Source organism: Sinocyclocheilus rhinocerous, unplaced genomic scaffold (assembly GCF_001515625.1).
Source record: "Sinocyclocheilus rhinocerous isolate Xijiao unplaced genomic scaffold, SAMN03320098_v1.1 scaffold236, whole genome shotgun sequence".
Taxonomy (NCBI): domain Eukaryota; kingdom Metazoa; phylum Chordata; class Actinopteri; order Cypriniformes; family Cyprinidae; genus Sinocyclocheilus; species Sinocyclocheilus rhinocerous.
The window spans coordinates 382260-404669 of record NW_015647064.1 but is presented as its reverse complement, the minus strand read 5'-3'; positions in this window follow the sequence as shown (position 1 = coordinate 404669).

Below are 22410 nucleotides of genomic sequence, written 5' to 3'. Positions count from 1 at the left end.
TTTATTTTTTATTTTTTATAATATATCAAGTATTTGTTGAATATTTTAATGGTTCCTTTGATATATTACAACTAAATAATCATTTTAAACTTTTTTCAACTTCTGTTGAAAAATATCGATCACATAAGGTGTTGTCCTCAAAGGTGGTAGAACTTAAAAGGATAGTTCACCCCCAAAAAGTAAGGTTACACTTTATTTCGATAGTCCACTTTAGACATTCTATTAACTATAAGTAACTTTGTAACTACATGTCAACTACATGTCAACTAATTCTCATTCATTTGCAACTACATGTCTTCTACGTTGTTTACACTTTGATTTAAACGAAAACAACGTATCCGTGTGGTGCGGCTGGCACCGAATAGCATACGCTGTTTGCGTTCAGTGGATACTCTTCAAAATGGCACCAGGGTGACACGGAGGAGACAAATTGTTGAATTAAGTCGTTATATTTGTTTTCTTTGCGTACAAAAAGTATTTTCGTAGCTTCGTAAAATTACAGTTGAACCCCTGATGTCACATGGATTATTTTATCGATCTCTTTGCTAGATGATACAATTTTCATTTTTGGGTGAACTATCCCTTTGAGTCTCAAAGCCATTCATCATAGAACTTAATGAAATCTGACTGTCCATTTTACATTCTTACAAAAAGCTTTAACACTTGATCAAGCTAAGGGCTTCAAGTACAGATTTTCAGAGCAGCCACACTGCAGTGTAATGTTAATTTCACCATATTAATATCTGTACCTTAGTCACCCATGGTGACAAGGAAAAAATATGGTCTCTCATGAGACGAACATAAAAGTGAGTTGGAAAACAAGGCATTTGGCACAGCCATGATCATGGTAACCAAGGTTTGAGTCTGAACTGGATCAAAAAAAAAAGCTATTTACTTATGCATATGAATTAACTGCACAATGTATGTTAATATTTACTGGAAAAAAATAATGTGCAACTCCATGTCTACTAACTCTCAGAGTAGACTGTTAGGGTAGGTTTAGGGTTAGTAGAATGTTGACAAAGAAAGTGTTAGAAGATATTAAGCAGACAGTCTACTAATACTCTACTAACTGCTAGTTGCAAAGTTACTTACTGTTAATAGAATGTCTAAAGTGGACTATCGAAATAAAGTGTTACCAAAATTAAACATCAATCACCCTCATTTTAAACCCACAAGATTTTTATTCATCTTCAGAAGAATATATTTTTATTGAAACCTGAGAGATTTCTGTCCCTCTGTTGAAAGTCCATGTAATCAAAATTTTACACTTCAAAGTTCATCAAGAGATCCATATGAATTGAACAGTTTAAATCAAGGCTTCTGAAGAGACATGGCTGCCTTACATGATGAACAGATTTAATTTAGGCTTTTATTTGCAAAATGAACATTGATCAATACTAATACATAGATCACATCACAGTTGGTCAACAGAACCTCACTGGTTTTCAAGTCAACCAAGTATGTTTGACCTTACTGTTACTGATGGTGGTAAAAAAACAAAAAAAACAAAAACGAACTGTTCATCATATGATTTGTCCCTTAATAAAACTCAGTAGTTTCTATTAGAAATATCTCAAGTTTCATTATCTTCATTTGTGTTTTGAAGATGAACAGTCTTGGAAAATGGGCTTGGAAAAGACATGAGGGTGAGTAAATGGGTGATGACAATTTTAGTTTTTTCCTTTTAAGGAAACTATGTGTGTGCTTAATGTGCTTAATATGATCAAGTTTTATTTCTTGTGTTGAAATTTTTGTTACTGGGACAGAAACTTTTGGTGGAACATCAGGAAAAGGAACATCAAAAGACCTTTTGTCCTTTCCTTTAATCATCAATAGGCCATGACATGCTACTTGCATTTGATTGGATGCAACTCTGTGTAGCGCAACATGAGTGATCAATATTTGTGTCAGTTCATCCGGAACAAAGACAGTACATTTTAAATATATAAATGGTTAGGATAATAACATAATAATAATAGGATAATGGTTAGTATTGTCATGCTATGGTGAGAAACGCACAAAGAAGATGAAGATTAATGCAAATAGTCTTTAATAAATCCACACAAGGGTAAATCCAGGACAGAACAGGCAGGAGCACACGTAGGGATGTAGTAGACCGGACAAACACAGACTGCACAGACTAGGGCTTAAATACATGGGATGGCGAGGACAATTAACAAGACACACCTGAACCAAATGACACAATCAAATATGAGGGAAAACTAGGTCACGGAGCACATGAGGGATGAAAACACAACAAAAACAGTCTACGGGTGTGACAAGTATATACACTGGACTACATGCCACAAATTCTGATTTTATGGGGTTTTAAGGACACCTGTAGAGCACTGTGATCCTGATGTATTAATAACCGCATGCAGCAAACCAAATCAGGCGTGTATGGATGCATAAAGTAATCACCAGAAGTCATTGAGCAAATGAGATTGTGATGGTTGAGTTGGTGTTAAACTCAGAATGCCTGAGAGTTGGCCTGGGAAGCAAGTGATCTGCACAGTCTAAGCTGTTATTTGTGATGCCTCAGAACACACACGTAAACACACACACAAAGAGAAACTGTAATGCAAAAGCAACACCTTAAGACTTGATTGATGGGACTCTCTGAAGAGTGTCTATTTACTTAGCAGACAGCTAACAGCTAATGTTTGATGACTGCCACCACACACACATCTTTAGCTGTCAATATGAGCTTCTGTAGTTGAGTGTAGACTGAAGTCTCATGCGAACAAATAGTGTGTGTGTTTACGTGTGTGTGCGTGTGTTCATTTATCTGTATGAGAAGCCTCGGGGGACTAGTTGAGGGAAAGCAACACAAATCATTAGCATTCTCAGAGAGATATAAAGCTGAAAAATTCAGGATTAACTCCCCAAGTGCTGACATGCTCTACTTCTGTCAACATGTTATAAAGTCACAGCAGACATTACATAAACCACTGTTCCACCGGTACTTAGACCAATAAATGCATTTACATAAATTAGCTTATTCATAATTCACCTTCATGACGCACACTGTCATCATATTAATGGTAGGCAGGTTCACTTGCATAGAACTTGAACAGCTTTCATTTTAATTCATTCATGTTCTCTCTTGCTGGTTTATTCATCCATCCGTCCGTCCATTCATCCATCAACCCTACCGCCCACCTTGATGGAAAAATTACCATCAGCATAACAGCTTTTGTGAAATCTTGCTGGTGAATCTTCATGTGGCCACAATCTTGGCTGGCCTGCAGTAAGTGAAGCAGAAAATTATATTTCAGAGCAATTTAAAGTTCCTCCCATGCATAGTTAATAAAACAATGCTTAGATATTTGATGACAGAGAATGCATGAGCCCGGATATAAGGGATGTAATCCACCAGCAGGACTCCATCAAGAATTAAATTTAATTTGAAAGTCCCATAATGAAATGAAGCCTTGTGTTGTTGCATATGCAACGATTTGAAAATGAGAGATGTTATGCTTTAAATATGCAGTAGAATGAGCTGTTTTATGTAGGATCTCATTCTTGTTAAAGAAAATGCTTCTCATTTTTCCTAATGGTTTGTGGTGGAATGATCAACATCTATTCGTTGCCATGCATTAGTTTAAGGAATGTTTCACTCAAAAACAAATGAGTATTTAGCTTCAAGTTTCAAAAAGCTTCAAAGAATAGATGAAAACACTGTAAAAGTAATCAGGCCATTCTAAAAAGGTGAAAAGATTCAATTTAGGCATTTATTCACATATAAACATTGGTCAATTAGCATACATAGATGTGTAAGAACAAACCTCAATGGCTCCTGCTGAAGCTCAAAAGCTAATTGGTTCTCATGCGTCAAGTATACATGTTTAAGATGATGACGCAATTATCATTTTTGGGTGATCTAATTCTAAAGTCAGCGATGTTAAACTCAAGAATCTGAGATATTTTTTGGACAGACTGAAATATTCCAACTCGAGTGATTCAAACCCAGTGTCGCTACAGCTCTCATGAACATGTAGAGGAGATATAAAGTGGAAGTCAAGATTTTTTAGTAAAAAACAAGCTAAAATATGATCAGTTTGTCACACTTTGCCTTTTTGTTTTGTTTTAGAAAACTTGGATTATTATGTAAGTCGTATGGGCCACTTTTTCTTCATATAGTGCCATTCGCTTTCATTATATTGAAATATACACCACTTTAGTTTTCAGAGTGTAAATATGAGCATCGTTTTCTAATCTGGATAAGATCATTGATGATCTTCCAGGTGTTTATGTACAGTAGAACAAAAGCAACAGAAGCTGCGTACTGACCCTAAATTAAACACACACCCACATACTGTACACACACCGGGATAGGTTAACTCATCAGAAAACTGCAGAAACAGAAGAAACACCCTCCTTCACCACTGAGGCCAAGGAGAGTCATGCATGTCTGGGCTGATGCGAAAGAAGCCAAACTGCCAGAGTGCTTATTATGAGTTCGAAATTACTCTAATGAAGGGGAAAGTGGTTTCTAAATGATGCTGTCCTCTCTGCAAAGGTTAAACTGATGATGAGGTTCTTCCACTGCATATTATTATTAATTCCACTGTTACAGCATCGTGTTGATGTGTGAATGCATTCGGTTTTCAAACAGTGCTGCAATCGCACTAATACAGTGTGTCAGGCGGGGTCTTCTTAACATGGGTATATTTATAAACTCATGAACGATAACACACACACACTACAGAATTCCTATTACTCTGTGTTGGATCCTAATTAGGGATCATGTATTACACATGAAGCAAAGGTACTGCAATGTGCTGTTTTTTTATGTTTTCTATCTGTTCCATGATTTTTATATATTTTTATATATACGTGTGTGTGCAAGTATTCTTCCATGCATCATAATCACCCTTTAAATAATACATAGAATAACCTTTCAGCCTGTACTTTGACTGGGATTCTGTTATTTGATTTGTCAACCCTTATTCAATTATTCAACTAAATTGTCAAAATGCATTCTGATGCATGGTGGATTGTGGGATTGAAATCAAAGGGAAGCAAGTGATGAGAGCAGTAAATTATTGAGAAATGCACAGGATGCCCATATATTTTAGTATGGCTTTTATGCATCTTTACAAAGAGACGTTTACACAATGAGATGGCCTAACTTTGCAGTTAGTACACAAATGTTTGGGGTCAGTAAATACGGTAAATATGAAATCATTATCTAAATCATTCAATCATTCAATCATTACAATCAGTAAATCATTCTAATATGCTGATTTGCTGCTCAGGAAAAATTTTTTATTATCATCAATTCTGAAAACAATTGTGCAGCTTCATATTTTTGTGTAACATTTTTTTCTCAGAATTCTTCGTGTGTATATATATATATATATATATATATATATATATGTATTTACTCTCACTTTGATCAACTTAATGTGTCGTTGCTGAATAAAAATATTTACACAGTCACATGATGGGCAAGTTTTTCAAATGTTTTTATTAGTTCAATCATTGAAAACAATTGTGCCATTGGGCACCAGAATGAGGAGGACAGCAGCTGCATTAGATCATAATGATCGGTCAGGGATGCAAACAACCACATGCATACACACTCCTAATCTCCCTTCCCAGAAGGCCAGATCACAGAGCATAAATACACATGCACGTCCTAGCAGGAGATTGATGATGAATTGATGGTATGTTGTTGTCTTCTTGCATATTGCATAAGATTTTTTCACCAAACCCCCCCCCCCCCGCCTTTTCTCCCTCCTTGCGAGTCCCAGTTAGAAGCATATTAATCACCCTCCTCTCCTCTTCTCCTTCAGTGTTGCCTCTCAAATGCTATTAGCGCTGCCTGTCCTTCCTCACTAGACTCTGTGCTGCTGTGATTGTGTAATCTATACATGTCATTAATGGCAGCAGGAAATCTTGCCAAGTATGTGACGAGGTAAATGGAAGAAGATGATGGTTGACAAAAAAGGGACATTTATATTGCATTCGTGGTTGTGTTAAAATAGCAGTCTTTAAATGTAGCTGTGTCTAAGACACATCATGTGCATTCATTATTTTCAGAAAACCAGTTTCGTTTGTCTAAGATTCTGTCTGAGAATTGTAATCCCTCTCAAAAATTAACACTTGCCAAGCACCAAATGTGGTTCAAATTTGTAGAGTACAGTAAATAAAAATAATTTGTAACTTTTCTATAAATTGTAAAACTTTACAATTAATCCAGAACGTGGCAGCAAGATACATCTTTAATGAGCCGAAAAGAATGCACGTCACACCTCTGTTCATCGCATACAATTCAAGGCATTGATGTTTGCCTACAAAACCACCCCTGGCTCTGCACCCCTTTACATAAATTCATTACTTCAGACTTATGTGCTCTCTAGAAGCTTGCATTCTGCAAGTGAACATCGCTTTATTTGTGCATCCCAAAGAGGCACAAAATAACTTTCTCTGATGTTTAAATTAAATGTTCCCTCCTGGTGGAATGACCTGCCCAACACAATCCGAGCAGCTGAGTCCTTAGCCATCTTCAAGAATCCGCTAAAAACACATCTCTTCTATCTTTATTTGACCCTCTAACTCTAGCACTCTCTATTCTAATTCTATTTGATCTTTTTTTTTTTATAAAAAAACCCCAAAACACTTGACCCTCTATCACTTGCACTCTCTATTCGTTTTCTAACTGCTTGTTTTTCTTAAAAAAAAAACTCTAACACTTCTGTTCTTTTTCTATTCTATCTACTTATTTTCTCTGTGTGTGTGTATGTGTGTGCGTATGTATATGTACATATATGTGTGTGTGTGTATATATATATATATATATATATATATATACACATTAGACTTGTATATATAGCACTTGCATTTTATTGCTCTTTTGTTAGTTTTCATTGCTTCTATTATCCTCAGTAATGACTAAATGTAATTGTAAATGTGAAATAATGCAAATATGAAATTATTATTATTGTTATTATTATTGTTATTATTATACTGATTTTCATTCAGTACAGTAAATAAAATGGCTTGTAACTTTTCTATGAATTGTACAATAATGCAAATATAATAATAATAATAATAATAATAATAATATATTCTTGTTATTATTATTAATAGTATAATTAATTATTATTATATTTTGTTGTGTGTTTTGTAATTTAGTTTATTTTTATTCATTTTATTTTATTTTTAATTGTAGTTATTTTTATATTTATATTTTATATTTATTTTAGTACATCAGCTTGAAATGAAAATGAGAATGTTGACTAGCAAGTACCTGAAATAAAATGTTTAAATATTTTATGCTATTTCATTTAAGTCAAAATGTATTTTATTTCAGGTACTGGAGGTTTTCTTTTTGGTTTAATAACAACAACAACAACAACAATAATAATAATAATAATACAACTTTTTTCTCCTTTTTAAAATTTTAAACTGTATTATATCATTTTACAATTTTAAAGCATTTATTTATTTATTTATTTATAATAGTTTGCTTTCAGGTATAAGTTCAAGATTTTCAGTTCAGCAATGATACAAAGTTAATTAATAGTGCATTTATGTCTAAAAATCTGTGCAACATAATCACCATATAATCCCACACATGCATAGTAAATTATTTGCCCAATCTTCTGATTCCTTTGCACAGCTTTAAAAGTCATTAATTTAGCCTAATGGTTAAAACACTGTGTAGCGGCTGTGCTGACTGCACAATAATTAATGTGTTGAGTCTCTTCCCCATTCTCTGTCATTTTCCTTTCTTGCGCTTCAAGTCAACCAATTAAATTATTTACTCAAGACAAGACAATTAATCTGACTGATGAAAGATGTGACACGCTAATTCATAATTACGAGAGTGTAAATACATGAAACTCACAGCGAACAAATATAGAAAAGCAGAGTCTGGGGTGGGTTTAGGTGTCAATTTTGTATTGATTTGAAACAATCAATGCGCAAACATAGTAAGTAATACAACGTTCATTTTAATGTGTATAACACTCACTCAGTGGACAGCATCCAGATCTTTACTAACTTTTGAGGCTTTTGCTGTCAGGTCTAATACTGACAAGCCCTTCCAAGCCTACCTTTTCTTCACAGACACTTTTGTTTAAAACTGACACAAGCGTTTATAGCCCTGGGCTCTTTTTTTTTCCTCGCCACGTGCAATTACAAGCGAGAATTTCTCCCCTCACTTCATGCAGTCCGATTTACACACATAATTACATTGTGTTAGCAGACCCTCGGGTATGGCAATCTTCAGCTAAGCCACAGTCACTCCGGGCCACTGCTGTTGCTGGACCAAATCAAGACCTGTAATTTTTATTTGGGCATGAAACATTTACGGTAAATAAGAAACAGGAAAAGCTGGACTGGAGGGACAGATACTGGGACCTTGGGTGGTCTCCTCAGCAGTGGGATGAATATTTGATCAGGGTGGTGTCAGGCCACAGCCTGGCATCCTTGGCACAGGCTTATAAATCATAAGCAATCAGCGCAGTGGGGATGGTTCTGATGAATACTGATCGGCAGAGGTCACACTTTACTGATTACGCTTTGTCAAATGTATAAATTGTAGAATGTTTGGTCTTGTGAATCTATATCCAGAGCCATGTATAAATAGTAATACTATACTAAGGACTATGCAGTCCTTCCTTTACAGTAGTGTACCTGTTTTTTGTTACTTATTACACAGACATCACATAAAAAAGGGGGGGGAAAGAATATACTTTGTACTGAAAACAGACAATAATAATAATAATAATAATAATAATAATAATAATGATAATAATAATAATAATAATAATAGGTTGTTTATAATGTGTCTTTCTTATATTCAAAGTGCTACAAACATAATACATAAAACAAGAACAAATAATACATAAAGCATGGTCTATTAATGCTAACAATAATTACTATAATACATATTTACATGTAAATTCCCATTTGTTTTCATTCTGCGTTTCATTCTTTTCCTGATACCATGGAGGAATTTAAATTTTACACAGATGTCACAAAAACTATGAATATACTGTACATGTGAGATGAAAATGTGAGCAATAATTTGAGCAAAAATACTATGTTTCAAAGTTTCATTCTGAATGTTTGTTTGTTAAAGTTTAAATATCATCCGAGATCTGGACATCTAATAAATATGCTGATTAAGAAACAGATTTTTGCAGTTTTTTCTTATAACTCACAAATACATTTATCAACAGAATTCCAATATTTTGGTCCCAACAAGGACTAAAATATTGTTTTTCAAACAAAATTGCATCACATTATTGCGGCATTTACAGTCTGATTGACAGGATAAGCATGGAGGTGTATGTAAATCAAGTTTATGAATTGTTGCAAATCTAATGTCAACTCTGCAAGGCCTTAAAGACATCAGAATGCAAGAAGTCTGCCATTTGAGTTCATAAACAGTTGATCTTTTAGTAGAGAACTTTTTAATATAGTGCACATTTTGTTAGGAATATAGCCACTGTATACTACATTTCTCAATATTTGTGGCGAAATGTTTACCTGCCTAGTTCTTGCAAGGGTAAATTATTATTTTTGCAAATAAAAACAACTTTATATGTCAAATCAACCAATATACAATAACTGTTTTAAAAGCCTTTTATATCTCATGTTGTTTAATGCAAACCATGTATTAAAACCAAAGTGGCCATGAATTGAGAAATACAATTTGCCTTGATCTTTTGACAGGTCAGTGTACTATAAAACATACAGTAAATTTCAGAACTCAAAACTTCTTTGATAGTCCAAAACAGCTTTTATTGAAACCAAGCTGGCAAAATTGCTCGTTTTATAGTGTAAAGATGCAAATTTACTTGAAAGACATCATTACATCATTATTATAAATGATGATATATTATAATTATACATCACATAGGACCACCTTATAATACGCACTGACACATGCTGGCTGTTTTAATTAATGTCGTTGATTAGTTCAGCAGGGTGAGAATAAAACAACAGGAGACTGTAAGTACTGATTGATGGAATGGACCATACGTGTGTGCCAGGGTAGGAAAGATTAAATGCAATGCATGCTAAAGTACCATTTTACTTGTGTGCTTGTTAACAGGAATCTGACAAGTGCTGTGAATCAAAGTATTAATTTGTAACATTTCAATTTATCACTGGTTTGCAATTAGTTCCATTTTACCAAGCACAGAGTCCAGGTGTGAAAACAAAGAAATAAACTGGATTTCCATGCACTGAACAGAAGATGTGGAATGGAGGCTTATAGTCTTACCCAAAGAATGCTCAGTTAATTCAAATTGTTGAAAGGTACTGAGAAAGTAGTCTGAGAAGTAGACATACGTACACAAGCACTGTATATTCTATGTTGTCAGTTGTATCTGTGAGTCTAGACAAACTTTTTCTGGTGTTTTCTGTATGACTGAGAATTGTGTGTTGTGTTCACTGTACTGTAATGATATTAATAATGAATGGACCTTGCAAACATTTTATTTTTATTTTTTTTTCCATTGAGAGAAATCACAAGGAAATTGTTGATGCGTATGTTTGCAGCTTGCATCATGTGAGAGGAATTACGAGCCGAGTGGAGATTCTGATGATTTTTAAAAATAAAAAAAATTGGGGAGTCGGCCCAGTTTGGCCAGTGTACAGGCTTTCCCCTATTGCAAAATCATCTAGATCTATGTATATTATAAGAGCTTAGTGGCTATATAGTGTGCATACATTGACCCACACACAAATAGTTTTTGTTGAAAGGAATGGCTGTGCTGTTCTTTGCCATTCACCAAGTCATTTGCACACACATCTTTTTTTATTGATCTTTTCTATTTTTATCTTTTTTTTTATTTATCTTTTTTATTAATCTATCCAAAGCTATAAGAAGGAACATTGAAAGCTCTATGTCTCTGTGTTAAGCAGGATAGCTCATGCGTTAGCGACTGGCTCAGCACGATTATCAGGTTAACTGATTTGTAACGTTTGCAGTGGCTCACAACCTCCCCAATGTCCGAACTTGCAGTGTACTACCTCCATAAGTGAGTGGCTCTCAGCCTGAATAAGGACCAATGTGGACCAGGGCCCGTATTTATCAAGCTTCTCAAAGTGCCATTTTAGTCTTAAGCGCTGAGAATTCATTAAATTTACTCCTACTTTCAAATTTAAGTATAAAAGCAAGTTATCAAATTTCTTAAAGCTAAGAATCACTCTTACTCTCCCAGTTATTTAAGACAGCTCGAGAGGTCTCTCAAGTGGTTAGGAGTTGCCAGTAGGGGCTTGTGATGGCACTGAGGAGACAGAGACGTGACCGAATCTTTCAGGAGAAGAATGTTCTTGAAATGTTTGACCACGAGCAGTTAATAAAACAGTTACATTTCCTCAGTTATTCAAACAGAAACGAGCAAAGAATATTTACATTACCAAAGAACATCATAACTGACTTCAGTCTAGCGCGAGTATTATATGCTCTTTAAGAACACTTCCGTTATAATCAGTGAAGCTACATACACTGTATCATGAATAAATCTCTTACCCCTTATTTGACACTGCACACGTCTGCGGTGCGTTATGGCTCCGGCACGGCCACCGGAGCTGATCACGGCTACTCACCATCCGTGCCGCGGCAAGTTTCTGAAGCGGCTCTCCGCGCTGCATCACTAAAGATAGGCGCCTATATTTTTGATGGATAATAATAATAATAATAATAATAATAATCTTGCTGTCATCAAAGAAATCAGCAACAGGCGATATCTCTGACTATCGCGATACACAATACTATCGTCTACCGGCACAACCCTAAATTAAAGGTTGTGATGACGATTCGTTTCCTTACCATAATGTATTCTCTTGAAAATTATTTATTGTCAAATGTGTGTTGAATGTAAACTCCTATTAGGAATTTAACCATTCAATGTGAATTTATCTGAGAATATTCTTAAATAAGGAAGTCTATTCAGTGATTGGTTCATGCGTATTTAGTCATCCACAATCCCGTTTTTGGCACAGCAAAGTGTCGTGAATCAACTCTAAGACTGACACTTAAGATTTAGTCCAACACTTAGCTTAAATTACAACTGAGATGCTTGATAACTAACTTTTGAGCGCAGCTTTGAGCCAATAATTTTTTTATTATTCAAGTCAATGCTTAGCAGCGTTCTTGAGAGTAATTCTCAGAGGCTTGATAAATACGGGCCCTGACCTTTTGGCCTTTTTGGTAAAAGGTCAGGCTACATGGGAATAGAGGTTACTAGACAAGTCATTGATTATATAATATTTATAGGAAACACATTTTGTTTCTCCTTGGGATTGAGAGGCCTGAGGGTGCTTTACTCTTTGCTGTAAAGTCTACTATTACAATGCATAAATGTACTGTATGCAAACATAAATGCAACACATACATGTACATGCTAATACTTAATATTACATACAAACATGCACTAGGGTCACAAGTGACCTTTTCTATTAAATATAATTTTTTTGTCCCCTGGAATTGATTTCCAGGGGCATTTTTATCTTCATAAAGGCAATATTTATAGTTGCATTATTAATTGAATCATGTCTCTTATGTCAAATACTTAAATTTAGCCAATTACTTATATCAGTCAGAATACTATAAACTGTTAATAATAACAACAAACTGTTTTAAATTGTATGCAAATTAGACATTTTTAAAAATAAACTCATTACAGGATAGTGCTGCAATATTATGACAAAAATAATTTGTTGCTCTCAGTATTGTTATAATGATTATTAAAGGGATATTTCACCCACAAATGAAAATTCTGTCATTAATTACTCCCCTCATGTCATTCCAAACCCATTAAGATAAGATAGTACACACATTAAGATATTTTTGATGAAATATGAGAGCTTTCTGACCCTGCATAGACAGCTACGCAACTGACACGTTCAAGACCCAGAAAGGTAGTAAGGACATTGTTAAAATAGCCCATGTGACATCAGTGGTTCAACTGTAATTTTAAAAAGCTACGACAATACTTTTTGAGTGCAAAGAAAACAAAAAATAATGACTTTATTCAACAATTCAGCAGCAGCACGCGCATGCATCGTGATACTCTCCATAATGGAGCCTAGGGTGATGCAGAAGAGAAGAATTGTTGAATAAAGTTGTTATTTTTATTTGGAATGACATGAGGGTGAGCAGTTAATGACAGAATTAAAATTTTTAGGTGAACTATCCCTTTTATGTTGATTAATACAATACTTGTATTGTATTAATCAACATTAATCATTATTGGAACATATATGTGGAACTCTCACACATGCAGTGTTCGCAGAATCAAATCTAAATGCAATGCCGCAAATTAACACTCTTCATTCATTTTCATTAATTTCACTTCAATGTGCCGTACTGTATTTACTCTTACCCTAACCTTATCTCTAAACCTACCCCTCACACAAAAACTTTCTGCATATTCAAAAAAGATCATTCTGTATGATTTATAAGCTGTTTGGTCATCATGGGATCAATCAATCAATCAATCAATCAATCAATCAATCAATCAATAGTCCTCACAAGGTCAACAGATGACTGGTATTACTATCCATGTGGACATTTGGTCCCCATAATGTAGGGTATACCAGACACACACACACACACACACACACACACACACACAAACACACATTTTTTTGCATAACATTTGATACATCAAGATTTGGTGTACTGTGACTTGAGACTTGCTTGAGACTTGATGGTAGGGACTTGAGACTTGCTTGAGACTTGAACATGTGTGACTTGCCCCCACCTCTGGAAAGAGATGATGGTGTATCGCCAACCCTTAATGGTAAGAGAGAGCTGGGCAGAACATGAGCTGATGACAGACATCATGGAGGAGAGATGGAGGGTTGTTCAAAGGGATAACAATGTCCTCAGCTAAATGTACACAGTGGGTGAAAACATCATTAAACTCTCTCTCTCTCTCTCTCCATGCATCCTTCTCTCCACAGCCTCCAAGACAATTTTTTCTATGATGCGGTGCAGGACGAATGCAAAGGTACTGGGTTGATCTCCTAAATGAAAAATCGATGGAACAGACAGCGTATTGAAGAGGAAAGAGAGAATTTATCAGAGGCATATTAAGCAAGAGAGTGGTAATGTTGCAAAGATGCTTTTAAAGCAAATGCCAGTGCAGTAATGAATACAAATCTCTATCTCAAATACACACCCAACCTCATTGAAAAACACTGATTATGTGTTGAGAATAGCGACGTGTCTTTTTCTTATGTCCACAAGTTCATAAGAGGAAGAATGGGCTGAAATCTACATGCAAAACAGAAACACATGCATCACTTATTCTCTCGCTCTCGGTATTTACCTTGTTTTCCCTCCCTACCAAGGCTAAAGAGTTTTAATTTGCAGATTGCATTAATATGGTAATGTATTAATCATATTTAATTAGAATCCTGTTTACAAAAGATGGGAGATCACTGTCTGCTTTCTGAGACCTGAACGCGAGAAAGTAAACATATTATTACGGCCACTTTCTCAAGCAAATAGTCTACTAAAATAGTGGTTTTAAAATAGTTAAAGTGTTTCTGGAAAATTGTTAATGAAAAATATAAGGGAAATCAAGACTTGCCACACATTGACCTTACATGACAACATGCCCCAGTGTTGAGCATATTATGGAGTAAGTTAAATGGAACCTGCCACAGATCATTTAAGGATTTTGTACTATTTAAGTTGTAAAACAAATAATGTTTTTAAAATAATTAATAAAATAAATCATTCCATGGTCTGTCTGAATACTGGATTCTGATTGGCTGGCAGGTATGCAGTAAAACCGTTACAGGTAGCACAGGTAGTTCCAAGTCAGTTTAATCACCGTTCCATATTAATGTGCTGCTTTAATTGATGCACACAAACCCACACACATCACTCGCACACACACACACACACACACACACAGAGAGAGAGAGAGAGGGAGTCAGAAATTGCAGATTGCGCTGCGCACACACATAAACTTGTTGTCAACGCTTCCCCGCGATTTTTATTAGTAAATAGCCTAGATACTAGATCGCTACATTATATTTTTCAGCAACAAGGCGCTGTTTTTGAAGTAATAAAAGGGGTCATATGATGCGATTTCAATTTTTCCTTTCTCTTTGGAGTTTTACAAATAATGTTATTTTTAGCAGCATCATATGACCCCTTTAATTGTTTGTAGAGAGAGACGCGCAGACACAGCATGCAGGTAAAGCACACACAACTGTCATCTCTTTCTCTCTCTCTTTCTCTCTCTCTCTCTCTCGATCGATAATTAATTGAAATAAATGGTATAATTTATTCAAATAAATGTGATCTTACCACACTATTTCATCTCTGTGTCTGATTTGAAGCGGGCCGAATGCTAGAGCTAACTGACGAAAATAACTGTCATTTTTACTAGGGATGCACAATTAATCGAAATTAAATCACAATGACGATAAATCGCGATTAGGCAGAAGCTGCGATTGTCATGCATATCTTTCAGTGAAGCACGGTTCTGTGATCAGCAGTAAATCTCCATCCGAAGGCCAGAGGGCACTCTCGCGCTGAAACTCCAAATAAGGAAATCCCTTTATCGGTTGCTGAATAAACAGAAGATTTAACTGCTTCGATTAATTCAACGTGACTAATAAACACATGACTAGGACAATATATGGTTTATCTGAGTTTGTCTTATTATAATGTTTATTATTATAAAGTATATAATAATGCAATGCTTATCGACATAGCCTTTATCACTGCTTAGAATACTAAATGTTGCGTGCCTTTTTCTGTGTAAGAAGCCACATCATCTCACAGAAGGATTTATTTCAAACACTCGACTGACGTTATGAAGTGAGTTTGGAGTAAAAACATGTTATTAAATGTGGTATTTTCACGTGCTTTCAGGTGGAGCAGCATTTACTACACAGAGCCGTAATTCACTGACAAAGCTATGCAAACAGCTTTCATAATCGCAGAACGATTTCTTCGATTTCATAATCACGCGATTAAATCATCTGCGATTATGAACGCGATTTTGCATGTAGCTTGTCAGTGACCTACGGCTATGTGTAGTAAATGCTGCTCCATCTGAAAGCGCGTGATGGAGATTTACTACAAATCACAGAACTGGCTTTACTGACAAGATGCGCATGACAATCGCATTCGATTAATCATGCAGCCCTAATTTTTACCCATTTGGTCAAATATTGCTCTGCAAAGAGCAATACTAGTTTTAACTAGGCAAATAACCATGGAATAAGCGGGATAATCAACAGCTTGTCATGCATTAAAGCAACCACCCTCCACTTCGGGTGATTCTTGACCTCCACGTCGTGCATTTAAAATCCTTTAATGCACGGCAAACCGTTGATTATCCCTTACATAATTAAGGAATTAATGAAGTTGTGAGTGTAAAAACAAAAAACAAACAAAAAATATATATATTTATATATATATTAGCCAATTAGCCTCTTTTCCTTTCATGTTGAAATGAACATGACCTTAAAGAATTGACCTTGTCGTTGGTATGAAAAGTTGGACATAACTGCCTCTTGATTGATTAGAATCAATTCCAAGGAGAAAGACAACACCTTTTGAACATTTTCTAAAACTATATTCACCCTGTTTTTGAAGCATTATAAAATCTCACCTTCTTTTCCAACAGGTCAGAACAGAAAAAAAATATCTTGAACTAATTGCATTATGCATTGACTCATGGAGACTACAGTTCCAATTATGACTTTCCCAAAGAAATCTGTGTGGTTTAATGATCAAAAAAACATTTCTGCACATGCAAATAAATGTGTATTGGAGGGACTTTAAAGGAGCTGCATATCCCTAGTTGCAAGGCACCCTGTTGCTTTTTGCATCCTTTTCAGGGCACTTCAGTTCTCTGATTTAGCTGTTTATTAATGACAGACATGTTTATTTCTGTAGTTGTTGCTCCATGTGTAAACTGAACAGAATTGTGGGTATGTGTCCAGACTCATTAAAGTGGGTCTTTTGAGTGCAAAACGATGGAAATTAAAGATAGAAGAGATGGGAGATCTTTATGAGTAAAAGTCAACAAATAAAAGCTAGAATAAAGGAAAGGAAATCCCATATTAGGTGAAAAATTCAACTGAATTAAAAAAAAAATGTTTATTTATTTTTATTATTTATAGTATGTACTAAAACAGTTGACGATTCACGGTATGTCACAAGCATATCCTTTTTTCCCATGAACTTTCATCAACAAAATGTCACTCTTCACACAGTCCATTTAATTAAAAAACATTGCCCACATCCAATCCCATGAGACTCCCCTCCGTATTCGACCACCCTCAGAGAGCTGATGGAGAGCATATCCAAAGTCAATGCAAACATGATCAATCAAACCCAGAGAACAAAGGCTAAAATGCATTGATCCACGGCACCACATGTAGCATGACATCTCCAACCGGCATAAATTAATTGAGCTTCATGAGTAAATGGAGCTCTAGTCAATTAATGTTATAGCTTCACTGATGACTTGCGCCATTATAAAATGATGGGTGGAGGCCATTAGGTGGCTGGTGATGCACATTCTGCTTTGATGCACATGTGTCTGAGAAGAAGCATAGCAATTATGGCAGCTTGAGCTGTGCTTGTTAAGAGCTAATCTGCAGTGACAAGCAGTATAGTGAAGCTATTGATACTGGGAATTCAGTGTGATCATAGAATAAGCTCCTTCTTGTTACAATATGAGATATTCATACAAGAATGCAGTCATGAGAAACGGGTCAAATGCATGACCGAGCACAAAGTATGGAAATGAATGAATAGTTCTGTCAAAATTTAGTCACCTTCATGTTGTGTTAAAGTTCAAACCTGTATTACTTTATTTAGTCTTAGAAACACTCTTATCCAAGCAAATATAATGACTGAAGCTCTCAGTCTTATGAATTCATAACATAGCTCTGTGTAAGAGAAAGACCAAATTCCAAGTCGCTATAATCAATTTAAAATTAACATAATAAGTAGGAAAAGAAAATGTAATATAATATTGCTCTAAAAATCTTAACATCTGCCCTAGTTTTCATGCAAGTAACAATGTCTGATTCATGATTTTTTTAATTTTTTTTTACAAATCTCTTGAATACTCACTTAAATTATTAATATTTTCTTATATTAAGCTGTTAAATTTGTTTGATAAAATTGCTTTTCTTCGAAAAGTTTGGGGTGAATGTTTTAAAATTGTTTTTGAAAAATGTCTCCCATTCTCACCAAGGCTACATTTATTTGATTTATAATGCAGTAAAAACATCAGTATTGTGAAATATTACTACATTTTGAAAAATTATGAAAATATATTACAATAGTTTTCAGCAGCCTTCAGTGACACATGATTCTTCAGAAGTCATTCTAATATGCTGATTTGCTGCTCTAACATTTCTTGTTATTAACAATGCTAAAACCAATTGTGCTGCCTTATACTTTTTTTTTTAGTGTCACATGATCCTTCAGAAGTCATTCTAATAAGCTGATTTGGTGCTCTAGAAACATTTTTTTTTTTTTGTGGAAATCATGAACGATATTTGATACTTTTTTCTCTGATTAATACATGTCCTTTTAGACAGGCTACATTATTATTATTTAAAAATAATGATCAGTAAATTCTTCAAAATGTCTCCTTTTGTGTGTAAAAACAAACATACAACATTAAATAAATCAACAATTTAAAGGCAAACCACAATATATATATATATATATATATATATATATATATTGGTCATTTTATTGCCATTAATATAAGGGAGATCTCTTCTGTGCTTCTATAAGGGAGATCTGTCTATGTTTCTGTCCAGTACATGAGTGTCTGTGAGACCTCGAGTGACTGACCACCATCCAAATCATTATCTCATATGCAGGTTTGAAGCCTCATTCAGATGCCTTGGTAGAAGTGTGCATGTGTGTGTGTTTGCATACCTGTGAGAGCATGAGGACTTAATTGGGCTGAGGCGAAAGCAACGGAGACCAATTACCCATACTCCTGTGCTGCTCCAGAGGCCTGTCAAACCTTTTGTCTATCATGTTTTACAGTTTGCCGAGGCCAGAGCTGCTCTTTTGTGCATTGTCACAATCTGCAGTTGAATGACTTTGCATTTAAATGAAGCCATCACTGAGTTCTACGCAAAAGTAATCTGGCTTGAGGTATCAGAGGGTGAAGACTGTGTTATTAATCAGTTCAGTTTCACATGGAAGACTAAAATATTTTCTTGCGGATATAACTAGCAGAAAAGATACAAACAAATCTGTTATAGTGCATGGGAATGTGTAGGGCATTTGTTAATATGTATGTGGGTGTAAGTGTTGCATTCATCAGGGAAATGATGAATTGTTACACTTCTTATAGAGATGTCTCATTAAAGACCATAGCTTTTAAGTGGCAGTATTATAGATTAACAGGGATACTAAAATTACTTGAATCCACATTTCAAATGTATGGTTGTAATTGCATAAAGTAAAACATCAAGCCAAAGGTAATGCACTCTATTTAAAATGAGTAAAAACATAATTGCCAATTTTGGTGGCCAGAAACTAGATTCATATATCTACAAAAATTATCTTCAGACCAATTAGTTAAAAGTAAATAAAGATCTTTTTCTTTTCTTTTTTCTATGCACTGACATCTTTAAGAATTTACCTTTTAGTGCCACTGGGGTTGAGTTTTAGAGAAACTGTTAGTAATAGTAATATATTTATTTGTCCCTTCACAGGGCAATTTATACAGCAACAAAACCAACAAAAACATTAAAGTGCACCATTTTTCTTATATTAAAATAATGTTAAAATTCATAGTACACCTTTATCTTTATGTTTCAAATAATTGTTTATAATCAAGACTGCATTTGAAACAAAAGATCATGAAATATTTTTTTTCTTTCTTACTCATATGAAGGTCAATTAAAATTTCCATTTTATTTTACCATGGCTTCACTATTTAGTTTTGCTACTATTCAATGCCTTTTATGTATAGATCTTTTTTAACCCAGTCATAAAAAATAAACAAATAAAGTAAAAAGCAATCTTAAAATATAAAATATGATCTTTTAAACTATGAAAATCTAAACAAACATAAACATTAATATATATTGTGTGACTTTTCTTAATATTCTGAATGTCCAAATGTAACAACATTGTCAGTAAAGAGACATTGTTTTTTCACTATAAAATCTATATCTGCTGTTGGAGAGTTTTCCGATCGTTGAATGTGTTCCGATACACTGAGAGCTGAAACTACATGCATCATATAACTTGACCTTGAATGAATACTCAGTGGGATGTCCATTATGTTTGGCTGTGTTATAGTGAAGTCTGACACCATAATGACTGCAACACAGAATGTGGCCTGTCGTAGGCCCAGAGCTTACTGTAACCTCTGTTGTGTCTCTGTTCCATATTAAACTCAATACTGTGGAAACCAGATACGTTATGGTAAGTGAACTCTCTTTCTTTCTCTCAAGGTTGATGGGCTTTTACAAACATTTAATGTGAAATGTATGCAGTTGTGTGGTGTGTGTGCATGGGTGTTAAGTTAACAAGAAGGAAGAGACATATTATGGAAAAAAAAAAAAACATCTGAATGTCCCATTTCAAATGTTGTTTGCACTATACAGTATGTGATCACATGATGTAATTGCATGTTAACTATGTCAGAAACATAGTATTTATGAGTTGAACACACATGAACACCACCATAAAGTCGTAATTATGAATGAAAAACTCGGGTGGAACTTCTGGAATTTATAATATATAATAAATATATATTATATGAGTATATATGATTCAGTTCAATTTAAAAGAACTTTAATAAATTTCATAATTTAAATAAATTAAATAAAAACATAAACACGTTTTTATACACCTGATACACATTCCTCATTCCTCATTTTGTAGAAGTAGAGTTGCAGATTTTTTTTTTTAATAGAAAAGGTAAATCGCCATCTTGCTCCAAATTCCAAACACAGATTTTCCAGACTCATAAATTAGAACTTTTTGTGTCCAATATGTTTATTTACATAACACGTTGTTTTAAGGTGTCATTGTTACACAGGTTACATGTAATTATTATTATAATAACAATTAATTATGCATTATTACTGTCACAGCCATCAGCTGTTGTGCCTACTGACACTGTCTTCTACGTCATTGTTTGTTTGCTCTGGACTTCAGTTCCAGTCACTCCTTGCTGCTATTGGACCTTCTCCCAGTTTTTGGAGTGATATCATGACATAATGCTGCAGCACTTACTGATCCAACAGCATGAGAGACAAGACTCTGGAGAGACAAGTTGGTCTCCAAGAGTTGGTGATACTTCACGTGATACTCCAACGGGGAGTGGAGGTGCGGGTCTTCGCCCAGAGGTTCTGGACAGAGGCGGAGAGTCTGAGTTGCCAGAATGCAGACATTAAGAACATTTTTAATCTCTATCTGGACGAACCCCTACTGCAATGGGAGATGGAGCTGGTTAAGTCATTGGACTTTTGGAACTTCTCCATGCATTTGCAGCTCTGCAAGGAGGGGAAGGTAATTCACCACCCCCAGCGTCCACCTGTAGGGACTGCCCCATCCCCACCTCCCTCGTCTAGTCAAGTCCAGGACCCTTCTTCGATTCCCACACTCAAGCGGAGGTCGAGAAGGAGGAGGGCAGCAAGGTCCACTCCAGTTGTCCCACAGCCTTTTCACAACATGGCCGCCAAACCAGAGCCTCTCAACAAGATGGCCACCAGCCCAGAGTCTCTTCACAAGATGGCTGCCATGCCAGAGCCTCCAGCCATCATGAATGTCACGCCACAGTCTTCAGCCGTCACGGATGCCACTCCTGTGTTCCCGGTCATCGGGAACGTTGCTCTTGAAGACACTCAGGCATGTAAAAGGCACTTGGGGCAGATCTCTAGTTTGGTGGATCCACCACTGATTTCGGCCAGAGCAGCTGGCATCTCAGCGATGATCCCAAGTCTGGTGGTCCTGGAGGATTCAAATCCGATGGTCCCAAGCCCAGTGGTCCTGGAGGACCAGACTCTGGTGGTCCCTATTCTGGTGGTCCCGGAGGACCTGACTCTGGTGGTCCCAAGTCCAGTGGTCCCGGAACACTAGACTCCGGTGGTCCCAAGTCCAATGGTCCCGAAGGACCCAACTTCGGCGGTCCCTAGTCCTGTGGAACCGGCGGACCTGACTCCAGGGGTCCCAAGTCCAGTGGTCCTGGAGGACCTGACTCCTGTGGTCCCAAGTCCGGTTGTCCTGGAGGACCCAATTCCGGTGGTCCCAAAGGCCGTCACTGAGCAGCCCACTCTCTTTGTCTCGGCCAAGGAGGCCGCCACAGTGCCATCAACTCTTATTGTCATGGAGGAAGTGTCTCTGCTGGCTCCACCCATGATCCTTGCCCTGCCGGCTCCAACCAGGCTCCTTGCTTTGCCGGCCCC